This window comes from Pinus tabuliformis, chromosome 8 (assembly GCF_031772625.1).
Source record: "Pinus tabuliformis cultivar Carrire ecotype Pingquan chromosome 8, CPIR1, whole genome shotgun sequence".
Classification (NCBI taxonomy): Eukaryota; Viridiplantae; Streptophyta; class Pinopsida; order Pinales; family Pinaceae; genus Pinus; species Pinus tabuliformis.
The window spans coordinates 625,117,323-625,130,170 of record NC_142294.1 but is presented as its reverse complement, the minus strand read 5'-3'; positions in this window follow the sequence as shown (position 1 = coordinate 625,130,170).

Sequence of the window (12,848 nt, the reverse complement as noted above, 5' to 3'; positions counted from 1 at the left end):
CTTCAATGAACTTTTCAGCCTCTTCTTCAAGTAAAAAATTCAACAAAATTCCTCCTGTATCTTTCCAAAAAAGATTTTTGTCAAATATAAAAAATCTCAAAGATTTCAACTAAACAAACCTTGCTTTGGATTTTTTTAGATCAACAGGAGCTTTGTGATGTTGTAAAAAAAATACCACATTTTTGTACCAATCTGAAACAAGATATTTCTCATCAATTGGAACCAATTCTTCCTCATCATCAGAAATTTTTGATATTTCTGCATTCAAATTTATGTCAAGACAATCCAAGTTTGATTGAGTCATTAACTTTTCCAATCCTTGTCCCTTCACCAATTTGTTTGGTTTGATATCTATATCATATTCAAACAATTTTGCAATCCATTTTCCCCTTTTGCCATCAAGATCTGCCTGAGTTAGAATATCTTTCACCACAATACTTGAAACATATGCCACAATGTGAGAATGCAGAATGTTAATTCTGAAGTCTTTAATAGCTTTTACCAAAGCATAAGCTTTTTTTTCTAGAATATTATATTTCAGCTCAGCATTAGCTAATGTTCGACTAAAGAAAGAGATAGGCTGTTCAGTACCTTCTTTTCCCTTTTGAAGTAAAACTCTAGCAATGGTGTTTTCGGAAGCAAATGTAAAAACCAGAAATTCCTTTGAGAAATCTGGACTGATGAGTACCGGTGCTTGTGTGAGTGCCTTCTTAATTTGCTCAAAATAATTCTTTGCCTCAGCTATCCATTTAATATCAACTCCTTTTTTTAACATCCTTATTATATCTTTGACAATCTCAACAAAGTTAGGAATGAAACGCCTAACAAAATTCACTTTTCCAAGAAATGATTGAATTTCTTTCCTACTTCTTGGAAAATCTACCCTTTGAATGGCATTAACTCTATTAGGATCAATCCTAATTCCATCTTCAGAAATTATATGACCAAGTAATTTGCTTGTAGTTAAAGCAAAGATGCTTTTAGTAGGATTGAGAGAGATACCAAACCTTCTACATTTCAGCAGAATTTTTTCTAGGTGCTTCAGGTGATCTTCTTCTTTCTTTGAAAAGACTGTGATGTCATCAAGATAAACAACCACCGTCTTGTCCTTTTCTTCAGAAAAAACAATGTCCATTGCTCTTTGAAAAGTAGCTCCCGCATTCATGAGACCAAAATGCATCTTGGCGTACATGAATGTGCCTCATGGTGGTGTGAAGGCTATTTTCTCTTGATCATCCAGATGCACAAGAATCTGATTGTACCCTGAGAAACCGTCAAGCATAGACATTCTTTGTGAACCAAAAATATTTTGCAGAATTGAATCCATCTTGGGAAGAGGATAGTTGTCCTTTAATGAAGCCTTATTCAAATTTCTGAAATCAATACAAATTTTGATTTCTCCACTCTTCTTTCTAACTGGAACCAAATTTGCAAGCCAATTTGAGAATCTGATTGGGACAATGATTTTAGCATCAAAAAGCTTCTTAATCTCCTTTTCAATCAATGGCATGAGAAGGGGATTAATTCTCCTCAACTTCTGTTTGAATGGTTTCTCATTTTATTTAATAGGAATAGTATGTTGAATAATGGAAGGATCATACTGTTTTAAGTCAGCACAATTCCAACCAAAAACATCAACAAACATATTCATCATCTCAATATACTTGAATTTCATATCTACTGAAAGAGACTTCGAAATTTTGATCATCTTAGGCAAAGCTGATGTACCCAGATTACAACTTTCTATTTCCTCTTCATCAGCTTGTATCTTTGGCGATTTGAACACATCTATCTGATCAAAAGCTTTTCAAGAGGAATAAGACCCTTGGGTATTGAATTATTCTTTAATTGCAAGACTTCAAAATTTTATTTAGACTCAACAAGCATGTTTTGTTGATCTACTTGAGTACTTTCAAATTCTTCTTTTAGCTCAATAAAATTCTTTACCTGTTGATCATCTTAAAAAACTTGCCAATTGGTGATATTATCTGGTATAGCTGGTCTATGACAACCTTCAATCTCATATTTCTCAGAAGAATGAATAGGAATGACAAAAAGACTTGCCGAAACAGCAAGAGAATCAACAATGGAATTTTGGTCTCTTGTTTTGATAGTGAAAAAATATGCTTGAAAAATTTCTAACATGTCTAAAACTAGATTTCTGTATGCTCTCATTCTTACATATTTTGTTTGATAGACACCCTCAACTTGTCTAATAACCAATTCGGAATCCCCAAAAATATAAATATTTCGAGCCTTCATTCTTATCAAAACATCTAGACCCAAAATCAAAGATTCATATTCAACCATGTTATTTGTGCAATCAAAATTCAATTTGTAAGAGTAAAAATTACTCTCATCACTTGGACTTGTGATCCAAATTCCTGCTCCTACCCTTTCTTTTCCTGCTGATCCATCAAATTACAAAGACCACCATCCCTTCATCTCTTTTTCATTTTCTTGCTGATTTTCTGAGTGCTGATTTTTTGCTTTCATTTCTTCCGATCCACTATCAACTGACTCATTAAAAAGAATGACAAATCCAAGTTCAGTATCAAATGAATAAATAGGAAAGTTCTGAGGTTTATCTTTGCTGCTTACCATATAGGCCATTCTAGTCTCCCGATACAATCTCCTTTGTTCACCAAAAACAGGAATGGTGGCATAAGTGAGGTCCATCTACATTGCACCTTTGATTTTTGCTGCCCATTGTCTTGATAGCAACATCCCAAACTTTGGCAAAATATCAGCCACAACAATGTCCATAACAATTGTCTTTGCTGGGATTTGTGTTATACCAACAACATCTTTGATTAAACCGATACATTGAACTCTTTTTGAATCAAAAGAGAATAAATCCTTATATGGTATTGTTACCTGTAACCCTAACCTCTCCATAATTACTTTAGGCATGAGATTATGAGAAGCCCCCGAATCCAACATAGCATTATGTAAAGTCATATCATGAAAACTAATGCTTACATAGAAAGGAGGAAACTCCTCATTTTGATCATATTCTAACCTTGGACCCAAATATATAGTAGGATTATCTTCTTAGACACTTAAAATATCGGCAAATCCTGGTTGTGAATTCAACATCTCAACAATATTGCTTCTATATTTATTTACCTTGAGAATCTCACTAAAAGGGACTGATATTTTAATCTTTGAAATTTCATTCTCAAGGTTAAAAACAAAAACATATTTTTAAGCTTCTTTAATAGGAGGAGGGAGTTGAGTGTCTTTTTTACCAAGTGGAGAGTCTTTCTTACCTTCAACAACCTTTGGGGTATCATTTTTGGCGTCAGTAACCTTTGAAGCATCTTTCTTGGGCTACGCTTTGTTTGCAATAATCGACACATTTCTGTTTCTAAGATTGTATTGTTTTTGCATTTCAAAGATAGCATGTTGATACCCTTTAAAATAATCTGAAGGCTCTTCCCCTTGATTGGTCAAACCTGACTCATCATGTTCTTCTTTAGTCAAGAAAATTCCTGACATCTCTTCGTCAAGACAATGGATAGATTCTTCAGGAATTTCAGGATCATCTTCTTCATCAACCAAATTCTGTTGAAAAGGAGGTCTCACTGGAGGGTCAAGTTGCTAATTTCTATTTTCTCTTGGCCTTTGTTGGTTTTGAGGTCTCCTGAATTGAGGGTTTCTAAATTGAGGTTCATGTTGCACAGGAGGAGAAGAGGTGTTTCCAAGAACTAACTTGTCCATCAACTTCTCCATGGTTTTCATCATTGAGTCTAATTTATCTTTAGGAGTTGAAGAGGAAGGTTTCTCTTCTTCTTTCAATTTAGTTTTTCCCATTTTTGACTTTTGGGCAGCTATCATGTTTACCTCTACCTTTACTGCATCATTCTACATATCATCAAGTGTAGGAGATTCTCTTTCTCTTAGCGAGAGAGAAAAGTCATAATCAAATGCGTCAGCATATCTCATTTGTGCTAGGGCTTTTGGAGGTTTCAAACGAGTTGGAATTGAGTTAAACACTTTATTGAATCTTTTTGAAAATTTTTGGACAATTTCATCAGATGCTCTTCTAAGGTTGTTATATTCAGTAAGTGCTTGAACTGGATTAGTTCCATTTCCCCATTTCCTTAGAAAGTAATCTTCAAACTCTAGCCAATTTCGAATGCTTCTTGGCATAAGGGCTTTAAAGCATTTTCTAACTTCACCAATGAAGCTTTGTGAAAAAAATCTTAATTTCACATCCTCATCATCGACTTCTTCTCTGTCAACAAAATCATTGAATCTATCTACATGTTCCTCTGCTATAATTTCTTAATTACTACCCCAGGCAGGGATCCTAGTAGCATATTTACTAGGCAGGTCATGCAAAACAACAAGGAGCACAAGTGGAGCATACCTAGAAGGTGCAGCCATGATTAAAGGAGGAATAATATTTACAAGAATTACAGGGATAGAGGATGAAGAACTGATATGGGGAGGGTTGCTTGGTTTCTGAAAGCCACTAGGAATAGCAGAAACAAAAGATGAAGAACTGCTATGAGGAGGACTACTTGGATTTTGTAAACCACTAAAAATGAACTCTAATTTGGAAGAGGTAGAAAAGCTTTAGATTTCAGCAGGACTTCGAAAGGGTCAAGTTCTTTGAGTTTATCTAAAGCTTCCTTTTCTAACAATAGCTCAGAGGTAACAACTTCCCAAAATTCTTCTTTGTCTTCTTGTGATACTAGGGCTGAGGTGTCAATTCCTCTCTTTTGCAAGTCTAAGATAATACCAATGAGCTCCTCTTCATTTTCTAATCTAAACAACACTTCATGAATTTTATCATCAACTTTTTTGTCTTTAGGACTTCTTGAGAATTCAGAGAGCAAAGATTTTGAATAAGATGGAGTACCTGATATTTCTAAAAATCTTTGACTGACTCTTGAAGCAGTGTTAGGGTTGTCTCCAATGGTAGGTGGATTGGGATCATGATTGCTCCATGTGTATCTCCTTCTTGAAGCCACCTTTAAAACTTTGAAAATATATGGAGTCACCAAGGTAGATTGCAGCCTCGAGAAACTTTCTGAGCTCCTGCTACCTTCAGAAGTTCAACTTCTTGATTTCAGGGATGAGTAATCTTTAGTCTCTCAGTAGACGCACCAAAATGTTATCACAAAATCTCACCTTGACAGGCTGCTGATCAAGTAGACTCTGAGTAACTCTTTCAAACCAATCTTTTGGTTGAGGATTAGCCTCCTCAACCTGAGAGGGCTCTCTCACTAGGTTTAGGGTTTTGATTAATGATTAGATGGCTAACTCTAGGAACAAAATGAACAAAAGTATAACTGGTTGATTGGTTGAAACTATGATTAGCAAATATATATTGGGCTATGGAGTCAAAATAGTCTTCAACAAAACAACATGATCAACAAAACATGGAAGTCAAGGCACTTAGAGTTTAGGTTTATGAATAAAACAGTAACACAGTGAAACAACACAATTTACAAGCATGTGAAGGAAGTTAGAGCATTTTCCAATGAATTCTAAGTATCAAAAGCTCATACCACTACAAATAAGTAATTGAACAAAGCCATAAGAACATCAAACACATAAACTCTTTATGAAGCTTGAGTAGTCAAACTGATTTCTGTATTAAGTATGAAAACCACAATTTTTTACAATAACAAAATCTTTCCTTTACTAATGAAATTTCCAACCCTGAGGAATTCGATTCTCAAGCTTAATATAGAGTTTTACATCCTTGGATACTATCATCCACCTTTAGAGGAATTCGAATTCCTAACTTAGACACCTATCTATTCAAAAACAAACTATTTAATTACAACTTGACAACTAGCCGTCTTTAAGAGTCTTAATACAAATAAGAGTAAAACTCCTAGAACATGCTTTCAATAGCCTTATCTGGGTCTTCAATACATTCTTGAATTAGCTTCCAACCATGTCTTCGAGTTTGATGATGTCCATAGTGCTATTGCAAAACCTATTGAGTTATGCCCTAACTGTCCTGAAAAATAGGAGACAAAGTTCCTCTTTTTAAGGCCCTTAACCCTTGGTGCTTATCTTCAAACAATTTTTTGCTGGTGTATATGTGGCATACATTAATAATTTGTTAAAGTATCATTTTCCACCTGTGCAAAAGGAAATTCGAGCATATGGTGTAAAGGATGAAACATGACTGTGCTACGAAAATACTCTGTTTTCGTAGCACAACCTTCATATTACCTATGAAATACTCCTTGAAGTTCTGCTATCTACACCACTACCATCTGAGAGTTCATACATGATCACCTATCTACCAGCAACCTCAAAATTTGTAACTAATCCAATCCTGCCTCCAGAAAGCATCCATAAGTGCTAAATAATCATCTTTAGCAGTTTCGTAGCGCGCTACGAAACTGCTGTGTATGTTCTTTTTTCAACACGGCCTTCAAAAGTCTGCAATTTGGGGAGTTTTTTCAAAATTCCAAGAGGAATGATATGATCAACCACAAAAAATCAAAATCACTTATCCTTATAGATTTTCTTCTTCATAGTTGTCCTTCCTTTATATGCCAAAACTCTTTTTGTGTGCCAAAACTGTTATAATATATCTCCTTCACTGCCTCTTTTCAACACCCTGTTTTATAATTGTTGTAGACCCTTGACTAGATTTTTTTAGTTGTATTTCCAGACCTTCAATTTGCCTCTTTAACCCCCTGTTTGTAGCTCTGAGCTAAGCAATGATTTTCCTTACAAATTTGGCTTCTTTGATTGCAGGAACAGTCTAGGTGAAGTATTGATTTTCACTGCTAACTATTTTTGGTTTGGACACCTTTTCAGCCTCCCAAAGAGCCTTCATCCTTTTGAAATTTGTCCTTTCAACAGCATGCTTTCTTTCTCTCACTCTTAGTTTAGAAATTTCATTGTTGGCATATTTTAACCTTTCTTCCATAACTTCATAACTGGCCTTTTCTGTTTGAGTGGTGGGAACTGTGTTTTTGTCTCCTTTAGGTCTTGGAGATGTTAAGTCTATCAATTCCTCTTGAACAACAAATGTTTCTTCTGTCCTCTCCAATCCAACATTGGATTCCTGCATTTTCTTGGATTTCCTGGTTAAAGGCTTTCTAGGTTTAAAAACAAACGCTGTAACATCATCCTCAAATTCCAGTTTCTCGGAGGGTTTCACTTTTTTCGACTTCCTTTGATCAAATTTTGTCATGTCTGCCTACACCAAAGGGGATTCTGTAATGTCAATGGCCTTTAAGATATCATTTAAATCACCCTTCAAGCTTGAACCTTCTCCTGAGATCACTATTTTTCCTTTCTCCTTTGCAATTTGGCTCCTAGTCAACCTCTTTTGAACTGGTTTATTGGTTGACTACTCTTGTGTCTTTCCTTTAACCTCAGATATCTTTTCCTTGGAATATTTAGGAGTTTCAAGAATGACTGCTGGGGTTTTGACTACTGGGGTTTTGCTTGCTTGCTCTTTCACCTACTTCCTAGGCTTTAACTTAACATACCTTTTTGCCCTGGACATTGCAGACTTGCTGGTTTCTGCTGATGGAGTTCCTTTAACCCTAGGGATAGTGTCTTCACCTTTTTTTTCTATTCTAAAGTCACATACAAACAAAAACGAAGACCAATCTTTGTTGACCCTTTTGAGCTCATGTAGAACTATCAATTTAATTAGACCATGATGAAACAGGGAGGTCTCACATCCTTGGGATTTTAACTATACTTTATCTGCCATCTTAGCTATACTTCGAAATAAGAAGTAAGGAAAATCTAGAGAAATCATACCAGTAAAATGTAAAAGGAGTTTAAAATGATATGAATAAACCTTTTGATATCTGCCTTCATAGGTGAAATAACGCTGAATGTTGAAGAGCAGGTTGGTATAGTTGTCCTTGATGTAGTCTTTGAGAACTTCCTTGGTTAAGTTGGTTTTTGAAAACTGTGGCTTCAGGAACACCTTATATGGTTCCAAGTCGAATCTGAAGTTTTTGAACCATGTCTCTTTCCCCCTAGGAATTTTTGTCACCAACGCTATGACCTCTGGAGAAATCTGCAAATTAAGCATTCCAACCTTTGTACTTAAGCCACTGAAATTGAGTGCAAACTCCTTTTTCACCTGGGTATGCCCTCCCTACAATTTCTTAAAAAACGTCTAGCACCCTGCTTTCTTGAAGGCTTCTACAACTACTTTGTCTCTGTTTAGGACCTCAGTGCGTTCAGGCTCCGTTCTCAAGCAATGACCAGCCCTGTGCCATTTCTTCTCCTCTATCATCTTTTCTTCTGAATTCCTATGACAAAACTGACCTCTTTTGAAACTCAATTGATCAGCCTCGCTTGCCAATGGTGGTCAGCCTCGCCTGAATGATGAATGAGGAAAACCTTGGTGAACAATTACCAAAGTTTATTGTTCGAAAACAATTCTGTTTCAAGGGTTTGCATGCACACTAAAACGATAAGACTAGCCAACCCTTTCGAATTTTGAAATTATCTTTCATAATGAACCCTAAATTCAAAATGATGAGTTTGGAGCGGTGGCATGCTTAAGGACTGACTCCTAGCTGACACCTAATAATGAAAATTTTAACGGAATTTTAACGGATTGATGTTTGACAAGACTATTTTTACGAATCCGTGCTTTCGTAGTGCACAGGGAAAAGTGCTACAAAAAGAGCAGTGTTTTTGTAGTGCAAAACAAACAATTTACACTGTCTACGCTACGAAAATGTGGTTTCGGGGCTAATTCCAAAAATTTTCAAATTGGCCTTAATCTATCAGTTTCTAACAAGACTGTACAATTCATGAAACATAGAAAAAGCATGCTAGACTTTATTTGGACATGAAAAATTAAGCCTTTGAGACTCCTAACCTACCACCTACCCATTGGAACATAGGGTGACTTGACACTTATCTAAGACCATGACTAACAAAATGTAAACCTTTGTTTTTTGGTGATAACACATCATACATCCTTTTTACTTCTTTTTCAATTAATGGCATAAGAACTGGATTAATACTGCTAAGCTTTTGTTTAAAGGGTTTCTGATCTTCTTTGATAGGTATCTTATGTTGAATAATGTTGGTATCATAAGACCCAAGGTCTTCATAACTCTAGACAAAGATATCTTGAAACTCTTTGAACAAACTTATATATTTTAGCTTTTCATCACCTTGGGTTTTTCTTTTGTTCCTATGTTACATTCTTCTATGTCTTCTCTCAAAGGCTCCATTTTTGGTTTCTATCTACATCATTTTAATCAAATAAATCTTCTAATGGGACTAATCCCTTAGACAAAAAGTTAATTTTAAGGTTTAAAATCTGAGAATCATCATTGATCATTTCTTCTATTTCTACTTTTTCTAAGTTATCTATTTCTACTTTAATGAATTTAGTGGGTTTATCTACATCTAAAGCATTTATATCTATCTCACTATCTATGATGTTATTTACTGTACAATCTGTATCTATGTTACAATTTTGAAACTCTCCTCCAGCATTCACGAAATCATAGATTTGAGAATCTTGTGAGAACATTTGCCAATATTTCAAATTATCAGGTATAACAAGTCTATGTCTTAGTTCTACTGTGTACTAGTGGTTGGGCTAAAAAGGTAATTTACAAGTACTAGCAAAAGTAGCCAAACTGTGAGCTTGCATGTTCTATTTCCTAGGAATAGCAACAAAATTAGTTTCAAGAAGTTCCTTGATCAAATCTAGGACAATTTCCCTATATTGGCTAAGCCTAGGATTATTCACAGAATATTCTCCTTTAATTTGTTTTATAATCAATTCTAAGTCTCCCATGATAGAAACTCTCTTGGCTCCAAGTTTTCTTACAATTTGTAGTCCTAAGATTAAAGCTTCATATTCTGCCATGTTGTTTGTGCATTTAAAGTTTAATCTAAAGGCATGACCTTCAGAATGATTATTTTCCATGTTGTGAATCCAAACTCCTACTCCTGCTCCTAATCTATTTACAAAGCCATCAAAATCTAAATGCCATAGAGACTCATGAAATATGTTTTCACTATCAGGTGCTTTGTATTTTTCTTCTTCTACAGCTGTGATTTCAATTTTGCCATTGTCTAAATTATACAAGATAAATGAGTCCATATCAGAATGCATGGAATATATGGGGTAATTCTGTGGTTTTTCTGAACTACTTACCATGTATTTCATCAAGGTTTCTCTGTAAAGTTTTCTTTGCTGACCAAAAACAGAGATGGTAGCATATGACATGTCTAACTGTAGAGATCCCTGCAATTTTGCTCCCCATGAGCGAGATAATAGCATTCCATACTTGGGTGGGATATCAACAACTACTATGTCCATAACAATACTCTTTGCTAGGCACTGGACTAGAGTCACACACAAATCTCTAACCAGGCCAAGGAATTTGACTTGGCAAGTCCTTGTATGGTCTGATGATATCTAAGTTTAATCTCTCCATGATTTCTTTAGGCATTAGGTTATGGGATGCCCCTGAGTCTAGCATAGCATCATGTAAGATTTTATCATGAAAATTTAAGCTAATGTAGAATGGAGGGATACCCCCTTGTTGATTTTTTCCATTCACTTTTGGACCAAATAATAACTCAGGTTGGTCATCGTTAAGGTTTACAACATCTTCTCCTTCACCTATGTTTAGTGTTTCAATGATTTGTATTCTGTATGATTCATTTTCCACTAGCTCGGTCAAAGGAATTGATATTTTCAACTTGGCTATCTCATTATTTATGTTGAATGGCAATTGAGTTTTGCCTGATTGTATGAGGTCTTCCTTAGAAAATGTGGTTTGCGTACTTTTATCTTCTTTAACAGTAGTTGGCAACTCAGTTTGTGTACCAACAATTTTGTTTTGAATTGTATTTTTTGGAATGGCTTGAGTAACAGTTTCAGTTTGAGTTTCAGCTGAAGTTATATCTACAATTTTTGGGGTGGAAGTCTCTTGAGTTCATCTAGGGAGAATTTGTAGAAGTTTGGTCACAGGAGCTTCTGTTATCTTCTTAGTTTGGGTTTGGACTGATTTCTTAGTGGGAATTTCATTATTCTTTTTTCTTTTAAGGCTATACTATTTGTGGACTTCATAAATAGCAGATTCATAGCCTTGTTTGTAGTCAAAGGACTCCCCAGATTCTAATTTCAATTGTTGTAACATGTACATTTCCTGTTCTTCTTGAGTAAGAAAAACAACATCTTCGTTTTTAATCCCTAATAGGTTTATCTGGGTGTCCTCCTCTTCTTCATGGTTTTGTGAACCCTCAACATAATTTTCTTGGAAAGGAGGCCTAATCTGTTGATCTGGTATAGCATTTTTTCTAGTGTTAGGATTTTTCCTAAAGTTGGGGTTTCTAATTGGGGGTGCTTGTTGATTCTCCCACTGAGATTTTCTTTCCATGTTTTCTAATCTATCCATTATCCTTTCTACACTTTTGGCTAAACTATCTATCTTACCATCCGAAGTGGATGTTTCCTCTTTAATGACTACTCTTTTTTCATTTCTCATCCTAGCTTTCTTAGCTAATAAATTGGCTTCTACACTAACATCATTACTTTGCATTTGTTCTAATGTTTCAAGGTTTCTTTCTCTTAATTGGTATGACATATCAGTGTCAAAACCATCAGGGAATTTGATTAATGCTAGGTCTGGTGGAGGTTTAATATTAGCAGGGATTGCATTATAGATACTATTGAACCTAGTACAATAATCCTGAACAGACTCATTAGGAGCTCTTCTAATGTTTTCATATTCAGATAGTATTTGTAAGGGGTTTTTCTTTCTTTCCCATCTATCAATAAACAATCTATGGAAAGTAACTAAATCTACAATATGATTAGTAGGTAAGCCTTTGACTCATTTTTTAACATCTCCTGTTAATGTTTGGATACATAACCTCATTTTAACATCAGACTCATCAATCTCATGCAACTCAAAATAGCTAGTCATTTTGTTTACATGTTGTTGGGTAGTGTACTGGCCAATAGCATCAAATAGAAAGATCTTACTTTGACAATCTTGGGGCATGGCATATAATTGAGCTAGTAGAACCAAAGGTGCATATCTGTTTGCCATGGCTGAGATTTTGGTTTGACTAGGGGGCAAAGTAGTGGTGCTTGAAGAAGAACTTGAGATGGCTGTAGATGAGCTAGATGAGCTTGAGATGTTTAGTTGGAGAGGAAGTTGAGGAATAAATAGTTTAGGGGAATGAATTGTGGTGGATATTATAGGTGAGGTGGTAGTAAATGAAGTTGTACTTACAGTTTTTGAACTCTATAGAAATTTTAGGGGTAGTAGTAGTTAAGGCAGCTAATTCAACTGATTGCTGAAGATAGGCCTCGTCTATATGTCTGATCAAAGTAGAGGTTAGAGCTTCTAGTTTGTCAAAAGTATCCAAAACATGTTGATCTAAATCTACATGTATAGGCACCTTCTTTAACTCAATGAATCAAATAAAATTAGGGTCTATCACAGTTTCATGAATTGAATTTTCTGATTTGGTTCTAAACAAAGAAAGCTCAAATGATAAATCAAATTGAATATCCTCTAAACTTGATAATTCCTTGGGGAGTGAATTTTCTTTAACTAACTGGCTCCTACTTGCTTGAGTTTCTACCCTTTTTGGTTTTCTTAAAATTCTGTTAGGGTCATCAACTATTATAGCAGGGCTTGGATTTGGATTAGCCCTGGTATAATGTGTTCTCCAAGAAGCTAGAATTTTAATTTTTTAATTATTTGATGAAACTTTTTAACAACTCTAAAATGACCTTAAGGGGCAAAAGTTAAGATTTAAGATTTCCTTAAAGTTTTATTAAATTGAGGACAGGTCCCCAGTATGGTCGCCAATATGTTATCACTCCAAAATTTCTCTAGAGTTGT